At 36.7% G+C, this 9705-nt stretch overlaps 1 pseudogene; it reads right to left on the bottom strand.

The window, feature by feature from the left end:
- Nucleotides 1–7832: 7832 nt before the first annotated feature.
- On the bottom strand, nucleotides 7833–8280 carry LOC112615223 (annotated as a pseudogene).
- Nucleotides 8281–9705: the final 1425 nt, after the last annotated feature.

A 9705-nucleotide genomic window follows, 5' to 3' on the forward strand; every position in this document is an offset into this window, starting at 1 on the left:
CTTGGGGTCCCTAAGTCCAGGCCTAGGCTCTTGGGACAGCATTTATGGACCTGCCCTGGGCCAGAGTGGAGTGTACTGCCCTGAAGGGTGAGTCATAGACCTGGCAGCATTCACCAGAAGCTAAATGAAGAGTCCTTGAACTTTAAGTGAACATTGGTGGTGGTCTAGCAGAATTTCCCATGGGCTGGTGGTGCTGGTGGCCACTGGGAGAGAGTCCTTTAGCTGCAGAAAGGGGAGAGAAGAGTGGTATGGACTTTGTCTTGTGGTTTGAAGGCAGGCTTACCCACAGTAGAGTAGAACACCAGGTAAATTCCTAAGGTTTTTTACTCTAATCCCTGGCTCCCAGACATCATCTCTGGACCTGCTTGGGGCCTGGGGGGAACTCGTCACCCTGAAGGGAAGGACACAAACTTGGCTGGACTCTCCACCTGTTGATTGTAGATCCCTAAGGCCTTGAGTAAACATAGGCTGTAGCCAGGTAGTGATCACAATAGGCCTTCAGTGAGACCCAGTGCTTCAGGTCTGACCCAGCACAGTCCCAGTGGTGGTAGTTACGGGGGAGCATGTATCACCCCACCCCCAGCTCTAGGTGGATCAGCACAAAGAGAAAGACTCTGTTTGTTTGGGGCAAAGTAAGGGAAAAGAACAAGAGCCTCGGCATAGTAATCCAGAGAATTCTTCCAGATCTTATCCAAGATCACCAAGGTAATACCTGTAAAAGTCTGCAAAAGCCACAACATTATTGGGCTTGGGGCCCAAGTCCCTTCAAATACCTGGAAAGCCTTCCCAAGAAAGACAGGTACAAACAAGCCCAGACTGTGAAGACTACAGCAAAAACCTATCTCTATGATTCCCAGACATCACCAAACAACCACAAGCACCAAGACCATCCAGGAAAAAATGACCTCGCCCAACTAAATACGGCACCAAGGACCAATCCTGGAGAAACAGAGATATGTGACCTCTCAGAAAGAGAATTCAAAATAGCTGTATTCAGGAAACTCAAAAAATTCAAGATAACACAGAGAAAGAATTCAGAATTCTATCACATACATTTAACAAAGACACTAAAATAATTTAAAAGAATAAAGCAGACATTATAGAGTTTAAAATGCAATTAACATATTGAAGAATGCATCAGAGTATTTAATAGCAGAATTGATCAAGCAGAAGAAAGAATTAGTGAGCTTTAGTACAGGCTATTTGAAAATACACAGAGAAACAAAAGAAAAAAGAATTTAAAAGAATGAAGAATGCCTTCAAGATCTAGAAAATAGAAATTTGCCCTCAAAATGGCAAATCTAAGAGTTATTGGCCCTAAAGAGGAGGTAGAGAAAGAGATAGGGGTAGAAAGCTTATTCAAAGGGATAATAACAGAGAACATCCCAAACCTAGAGAAAGATATTAACATTCAAGTACAAGAAGGCTGTAGAACACCAATCAGATTTAACCTAAAGATGACGACTTCAAGGCATTTGATAATCAAACTCCCAAATGTCAAGGATAAAGAAAGGATTTTAAAAGTAGCAAGAGAAAAGAAACAAATAACATCCAGTGGAGCTTCTATACATCTGGCACCAGACTTTTCAGTGGAAACCTTACAGGCCAGGAGAGATGCATAACATACTTAAAGTGCTGAAGGAAAAACCTTTTTACTCTAGGATAGTATATTCGGCAAAAATATCCTTCAAGCATGAAGGAGAAATAAAGACTTTCCCAGACAATCCAAAGCTGAGGGATGTCACCAACACCAGACCTGTTCTACAAGAAATGCTAAAGGGAGTTCTTCAATCTGAAAGAAAGGGATGTTAACAAGCAATAAAAAATAATCTGGGTTGGGTGCAGTGGCTCACACCTGTAATCCCAGCACTTTGGAAGGCCAAGGCAGGAGAATTGTTTGAGCCCAGGAACTCGAGAACAGCTTGTGCAACATAGCAAGACCCCATCTCTACAAAAAAATTTAAAATTAGGCAGGTATATGGGCACATGCCTATAGTTTTAGTTAGTTGGGAGGCTGAACCAGGAGGATCACTTGAGCCCAGAAGGGCATGGCTGCAGTGAGCCATGATCAAACCATACTCCAGCCTGGGCGACAGAGGAAGACCTTGTCTTGAAAAAAAATAATAAAGGAAAAGAAAAGCAGTAATCCGAAGGTACAAAACTCACTGGTAATAGTAAGCACAGAGAAAGACATGGAATATTGTAACACTGTAATTGTGGTGTATAACCTACTCTTCTCTTAAGTACAAAGACTAAATGATGAGCCAGTCAAAAATAATAATTAAAACAACTTTAAAAGGCATAGACAATACAATAAGACATAAAGATAGAGAACAAAAAGATAAAAAGCAGGGAGATGAAGGAAGTTAAAGTGTAGAGTTTTTATTATTTTCCTTTTAGTTTATTTGTTTCTTTGTTTATGCAATTGGTGTTAAGTTTCCATTAGTTTAAAATAATGGGTTATAAGATAGTATTGGCAAGTTTCATAGTAATCTCGAATCAAAAAAACTTACAATGGATACACAAAAAATAAAAAGCAAGAAATTAAACTATACCACCAGAGAAAATTACCTTCATTAAAACAAAGACAGGAAGGAAGGAAATAAGGAATAGAAGATGACAAAACAAGCAGAAAACAAATAACAAAATGGCAGGAGTAAATCGTTACTTATCAATAATAGCATTGAATGTAAATGGCTGAATGAATAAAAAATCAAGACCCAATGACCTGTTGCCTAGAAGAAACACACGTCACCTATAAAGATACACATAGACTGAAAATAAAGAGATGTAAAAAGATATTTCATGCCAATGGAAACCAATAAACAGGAAGAGTAGTTATATCAGACAAAATAGATTAAGACAAAAACAATAAGAGACAAAGAATGCCATTATATAATGATAAGGCAAACTCCCAAAGGCCCTCTATAATGATAAAGGAGTCAATTCAGCAAAAAGATATAACAAGTGTAAATATATATGCACCCAACACAGGAATACCCAGATATATAAGGCAAATATTATTAGAGCTAAAGACAGATATATTCTTCAATACAATAATAGTTGGAGAATACAAATCCCACTTTCAGCATTGGACAGATCATCCAGACAGAAAATCAACAAAGAAACATCAGACTTAATCTGCAGTATAGAACAAATGAATCTAACAGATATTTACAGAAAATTTCATGCAACAACTGTAGACTACACTTTCCTTTTCTCATTGCATGGATCATTCTCCAGGATAGGCCATGCCATATGTTAGGTCACAAAATAAGCCATAAAATATTCAAAAAAATTGAAATAACATCAAGCATCTTCTCTGAACACAATAGAATAAAACTAGAAATAAATAACAATACGAATTTTAGAAACCATACAAACATGGAAATTAAACAATAGGCTCCTGATGACCAGAAGAAATTAATAAGGAAATTGAAAAATGTCTTGAAATAAATGAATATGGAAACACAACATACCATAACCTATGGGATTCAGTAAAAGCAGAAAGAAATTTATATCTCTAAGTTCCCACATCAAAAAAGAAGAAAAACTTCAAATAAACAACCTAATGATGCATCTTAAAGAATTAGAAAAGCAAGAGCAAAGCAAACCCAAAATTAGTAGAAGAAATAATAAACATCAGAGCAGAAATAAATGAAATTGAAATGAAGAATCTACAAATGATCCATCAAAAAGTTGGGTTTTTTTTTTTGAAAAGATAAAACTGACATACCTTTAGCCCAAATAAGAAAAAAAGAAAGAAAATTCAAATGAATAAAATCAAAGATGAAAAAGGAAACATTATAACTGATACCACAGAAATTCAAGGGATCATTAGTGGCTACTGTGAGCAATTATATGACAATAAATTGGAAAATCCAGAGGAAATGGATAAATTCCCAGGAACATAAAACTTACCAAGAATGTACAAGGAAGAAATCCAAAACCTGAACAGACCAATAACAAACAATGAGATTGAAGCCATAATAAAAATTTTCCCAGTAAACAAAAGCCCAGGACTTCATAGTTTCACTGCTGAATTCCTACCAAACATTTAAAGAAGAACTAACATCAATTCTACTTAAACTATTTCAAAAAACAGAGGAGGGGGCAGTACTCACAAATTCATTTCACAAGGCCAGCATTACCCTGATACCAAAACCAGACAAACACAGATTAAAAAAAAAAAAAAAAGGTAGGGGCCAATATCTGTGATGAATATTGATGCAAAAATCCTCAACAAAACACCAGCAAAATGAATTCGACAACAGATTAAAAAATGATTCATCATGATCAAGTGAGATTTATCTCAGAGATGCAAGCATGGTGCAACATATGTGAATTAATCAATGTGATGCATCATATCAACAGTATGAAGGATAAAAACCATATGATCATTTCAGTTGGTGCTGAAAAAGCATTTGATGTAATCAACATCCCTTCTTGATAAAAACCTTCAAAAAACTGAGTATAGAAGAAACATACCTCCATATAATTAAAGCCATATACAACAGACCCAGACCCACAGCCAGTATCATACTGAATAGGAAAAACTGGAAAGCCTTCCCTCTAAGATCTGGAATAAGGAAAGGATGCCCATTTTCACCACTGTTATTCAGCATAGTACTGTAAGTTTTAACTAGAGCAATCAGAAAAGATAAAGAAATTAGCGGCATCCAAATTGGGAAGGAAGAAGTCAAATTATCCTTGCTTGCAGATATGATCTTATGTTTGGAAAAACCTAAAGACACAACAAAAAACTATAAAAACTGATAAATAAATAAACTTGTAGGATACAAAATAAACACACAAAAATCAGAAGCATTTCTGTATGCCAACAGTGAACAATCTGAAAAAGAAATAAAAGAGTAATCTAATTTATAGCACCCACAAATAAAATTAAATACATAGGAATAAACTTAACCAAAGAAATGAAAGATCTCTAAAATGAAAACTATAAAACACTGGTGAAAGAAATTAAAGAGGACACTAAAAAATGGAAAGACATTCCATGTACATGTATTGGAGGAATCAATCTTGTTAAAATGTCTACAATACTCAAATCAATCTACAGATTCCATGTAACCCCTATCAAAATACCAATGACATTCTTCACAGAAATGGAAAGAATAATCCTAAAATTTAGATGGAACCACAAAAGACCCAGAATAGTCAAAGCTATCCTGAGCAAAAATAAATAAATAAATAAAACTGGAGGAATCACATTACCTGACTTCAAATTATACTACAGAGCTATAGTAACCAAAATAGCATGGTACTGGCATAAAAGCAAACACGTAGACCAATGGAACAGAATAGAGATCCCAGAAACAAATCCATACACATATAGTGAACTCATTTTTGACAAAGGTGAAGAGAATATACATTGGGGAAAAAACAGTCTCTTCAATAAATGGTGCTGGGAAAATTGGATATCCATATGTAGAAGAATGAAACTAGACCCCTACCTCTTGCCATATATAAAAATCAAATCAAAATGAATTGAAGACTTAATTCTAAGACTTCAAGCTATGAAACTACTACAAGAACACACTGGGGAAATTCTCCAGGATATTGGCCTGGACAAATGTTTCCTGAATAATACCCCATAATCACAAGCAAGCAAAGCAAAAATGGACAAACGGGATCACATCAAGATGAAAAATCTTCTGCACAGCAAAGGAAACAATCAACAAAGTGAAGAGACAGCCCACAGAATAGGAGAAAATATTTTGCAAACTACCCATGACATGATAAGGCATCAATAACCAGAATATATAAGTAGCTCAAACAACTCTATAGGAAAAAATCTAATAATGTGATTAAAAATAAGCAAAAGCTTAACAGACATTTCTCAAAAAAAGACATAGAAATGGCAAACAGGCATATGAAAAAGTGCTCAACATCAGAGAAATGTAAATTAAAACTACAATATCATCTCATCCTGGTTAAAATGGCTTTTATTCAAAATATAGGCAATAACAAATGCTGATGAGGATGTGGAGAAAAGGGCACACTCGTACACCATTGGTGGGAATGTAAATTTAATACAACCACTATGAGGAACAGTTTGGAGTTTCCTCAAAAAACTAAAAATTGAGCTACCATGCAATCTAGCAATCCCATTGTTGGGTATCTACCCAAAAGAAAGGAAATCCATGTATCAAAGAGATATCTGCACTCCCATGTTTGTTATGGTATTGTTCACAATAGCCAAGATTTGAAAGCAACCTAAGTGTCCATCAGTAGCTGAATGGATAAAGAAAATGTAGTACATATACACAATGGAGTACTATTCAGCCACAAAACAGAATGAGATCCTGTCATTTGCTACAACATGGATGGCACTGGATGTCATTTTGTTAAGTGAAATTAGCCAAGCATGGAAAGACAAACTTCACATGTCCTCACTTATTTGTGGGATATAAAAATCAAAACAATTGAATTCATGGAAACAGAGAGTAGAAGGATGCTTACTACAGGCTGCGGATGGTAGTGGGGGAGGTGGGGAGTGGGAATGGTTAAAGAGCAAAAAAGTAGTTAGAATGTTATTCCTTTTTATATAAAGTATTTATTTTATGCACATATTTACCTACAAAATTTACAGAAAATAAAACAAAGCAGAATATATAGAATACCCTCTTCAGACTTCTTACAGCAAAGCTGTATCACTTATTTGTTTTATTGCTACAGTTCAAAGAATAACATTTTATCCATGTGGAAGCTAAGATGAACACATTTACGTGAAAGTCTTGTAACAAAGTTTTTTATCCTGTTATTGAATTTTCGGTTTTATATTAAATGAAATTTAAAAGATTGCTCATGAAATAATTTAAACCTTTTCAAAATCTTCTAATAAACAGGTAAAAGCACCTCCAGTACTGTAAAGCATGTATATCAATCCCAATAGTTTAATTTTAAGGGCTATTATAGTACATGTGGTTATTATGCATACACGGCATGTCATTAACACTCTCTAAACAGTGAGAATTGTAGACTCTAGTTTGTGGCACCACTCCCATGTTATTCTGGTGATGGCGCAGGATGATCAATTACACCCGTGCAACACTAACGTCACAGCCTGTCTACCACAGTGTAAAATCCAGTTATCTAAAACAATAACTATCAAAGTCCCAGACAATACATAATTTATAAGTAGACTTGTATATTCACAAGCCTTTGGGGGTATTTAAAAATTATTTTAAAATATAAAGGATATTTAGCACTCAATGAAAACAATGAACTGAAAAATATAACCACAACAGTTGCTGGAGTTCAATATCTGGTTTAACAAAAAGTGTTTAGCAAAACACCTATAATTTCTTACAACATTATGGAGAGGAGTTTTCCTCAGTCTAAGCTGAATCCAATGTTTTTCCTGCAGTATGATTAAAAGTGTAAGAATGAAAGGCACACATAATAGCCAGTTTTAAAGAGCTGTGGAGATGGCAAGCAGATGTTCCTGAAATACTGGTACAGAAGAACAAAGACCACGCAACATTTTCCTCTTTGTTTACCATTGGCATTGATTTGCTATTTACAGTAGTTTGCAAAAATACATTATAAAAACTGAATAAGGTTCTATTCTTAAGTTTAACTTCATAACATATATACAAACTTCATCTGCAAAAATCTTTGAAGGATCTGAAGTACTAAGGTGACACTAATACTGAAACAGGTAATAAAAGGTACCAAAGCACTGATAATGTCAGTCATCATCATCAAGATAATCTGGGTAAATATTGCACACATCTTGTCAGTTGTTGCTATGACCTTTACGTATCCAACCGCAAAAGGAATGCTTTATGGCTTTTTGCTGTATCATTTATTCAAATAAAGGTTGTTTTACATCCAATAACAATTAGTGAAGATTGGCATTGAACATGAGGCCTAGGGTTCAAAATTAGTTTTCCTGTATCATCACAAGACATATTGTATTCTGCTAATATCATTTGACATTGAGCAGCTATAATTGATGGTACAACTCCTCTCTTGTGTATTCCAGCAAAGGACAAGCCTATTAGAGTGATACAGCTAATGGTGAAAAATGGATGATTCCGTAATGATGTGAAGAAGGACACCTTTTGTGTCTCAGGATCTATCAACCAGTTCCAGGCACCAGTAGCTGTACAGACAGATACCACTAGAAGAAGCATTCTCCAATGTCCAGTAGCAGGTTGTAAACAATGTATATACTCAGTAAGTCTTCTCTCAAAAGCCTTGAGCTCTTCTGCCTGCTCCAGCAAATTCATGTCAGGTGGCAGCTCAGGTCACTGCCATGGCCCTGTCCACCAGAAAGAATGTTATTCTTATCGACCTAGTATTTGGTAGTACAACAGCATGACTATAGTCAATAATAATTTGATTATACATTTTAAAATAATGAACAGAGTATAATTGGATTGTTTCTAACACAACAGATTTAAGGGATGCATACCACATTTGTCGGGATGTGATTATTATGTATTGCATGACTGTATCGTAGTATCTATATACTCCATATATATATATATATATACCTACTGTGTACCCAAACATTTTTTTTTTTGAGATGGAGTCTCGCTCTGTTGCCCAGGCTGGAGTGCAGTGTCGCGATCTCAGCTCACTGCAAGATGCACCTCTCCAGTTCATGCCATTCTTCTGCCTCAGCCTCCCAAGTAGCTGGGACTACAGGCACCCACCACCACGCCTGGCTAATTTTTTGTATTTTTAGTAGAGACAGGGTTTCACCGTAGCCAGGATGGTCTCAATCTCCCGACCTCGTGATCTACCCTTCTCAGCCTCCCAAAGTGCTGGGATTACAGGTGTGAGCTACTGTGCCCGGTCCCAAACATTTTTTAAGTGGACAAAAGACATAAACAGATCCTTCTGAAAAAAAGACATACACATAGCCAATGAGTGATGCAGGGCAGGCAAGACCCAAAATTGGGGCTTAGCCTGGGAGGGTTCTTGGCTTAGCCCAGGAAATAATTAAAGGGTAAGCTGAGGTGGGCAGATCATGAGGTCAGGAGTTCGAGACCAGCCTGACCAACATGGTGAAACCCTGTCTCTACTAAAAATACAAAAATTAGCCAGGCATGGTGGCATGCACCTATAATCCCAGCTACTCAGGAGGCTGAGGCAGGAGAATCCCTTGAACCTGGGAGGCGGAGGTTGCAGTGAGCCAAGATATTGCCATTGCACTCCAGCCTGGTGACACAGTGAGACTCCATCTCAAAAACAACAAAAAAAAAAAAAAAAAAAAAAAGCGTATGGAACCTCTGTATCTTGCTCCTGCTCTGGCTATGTGAAGTGCCTGCTCTCCCTTTGCCTTCCACCATGATTGTAAATTTCCTGGGGCCTCCCCAGAAGCCAAACAGATGCCAGCATCATGTTTCCTGTATAGCCCACAGAACCATAAGCTAGTTAAACCTCTTTTCTTTATAAATTACCCAGTCCCAGGTATTTCTCTATAGCTGTGAGAACAGCCTGATATGGGACCTTTTCATTTGGGTTGTAATTGATCTTCAGGGGATCCTTCTTTTTAGTAAGACTAAGTCTCCTGGTTAGAGCTGATACTTTATTTCTATATTCTTGAAGGGCCTTGTGAACCAAGCCTAAATTTCAAAGAGGGCATAGTGAGGTGTGTCCAACCTCCTGTTTCCCTTCATGGCCTGAATTTGCTTGTTTGTTTGTTTTAGACTTCTTTGGAATTTCCTTTGG

The sequence above is a fragment of the Theropithecus gelada genome, chromosome X (genome assembly GCF_003255815.1).
Source record: "Theropithecus gelada isolate Dixy chromosome X, Tgel_1.0, whole genome shotgun sequence".
Lineage (NCBI taxonomy): Eukaryota > Metazoa > Chordata > Mammalia > Primates > Cercopithecidae > Theropithecus > Theropithecus gelada.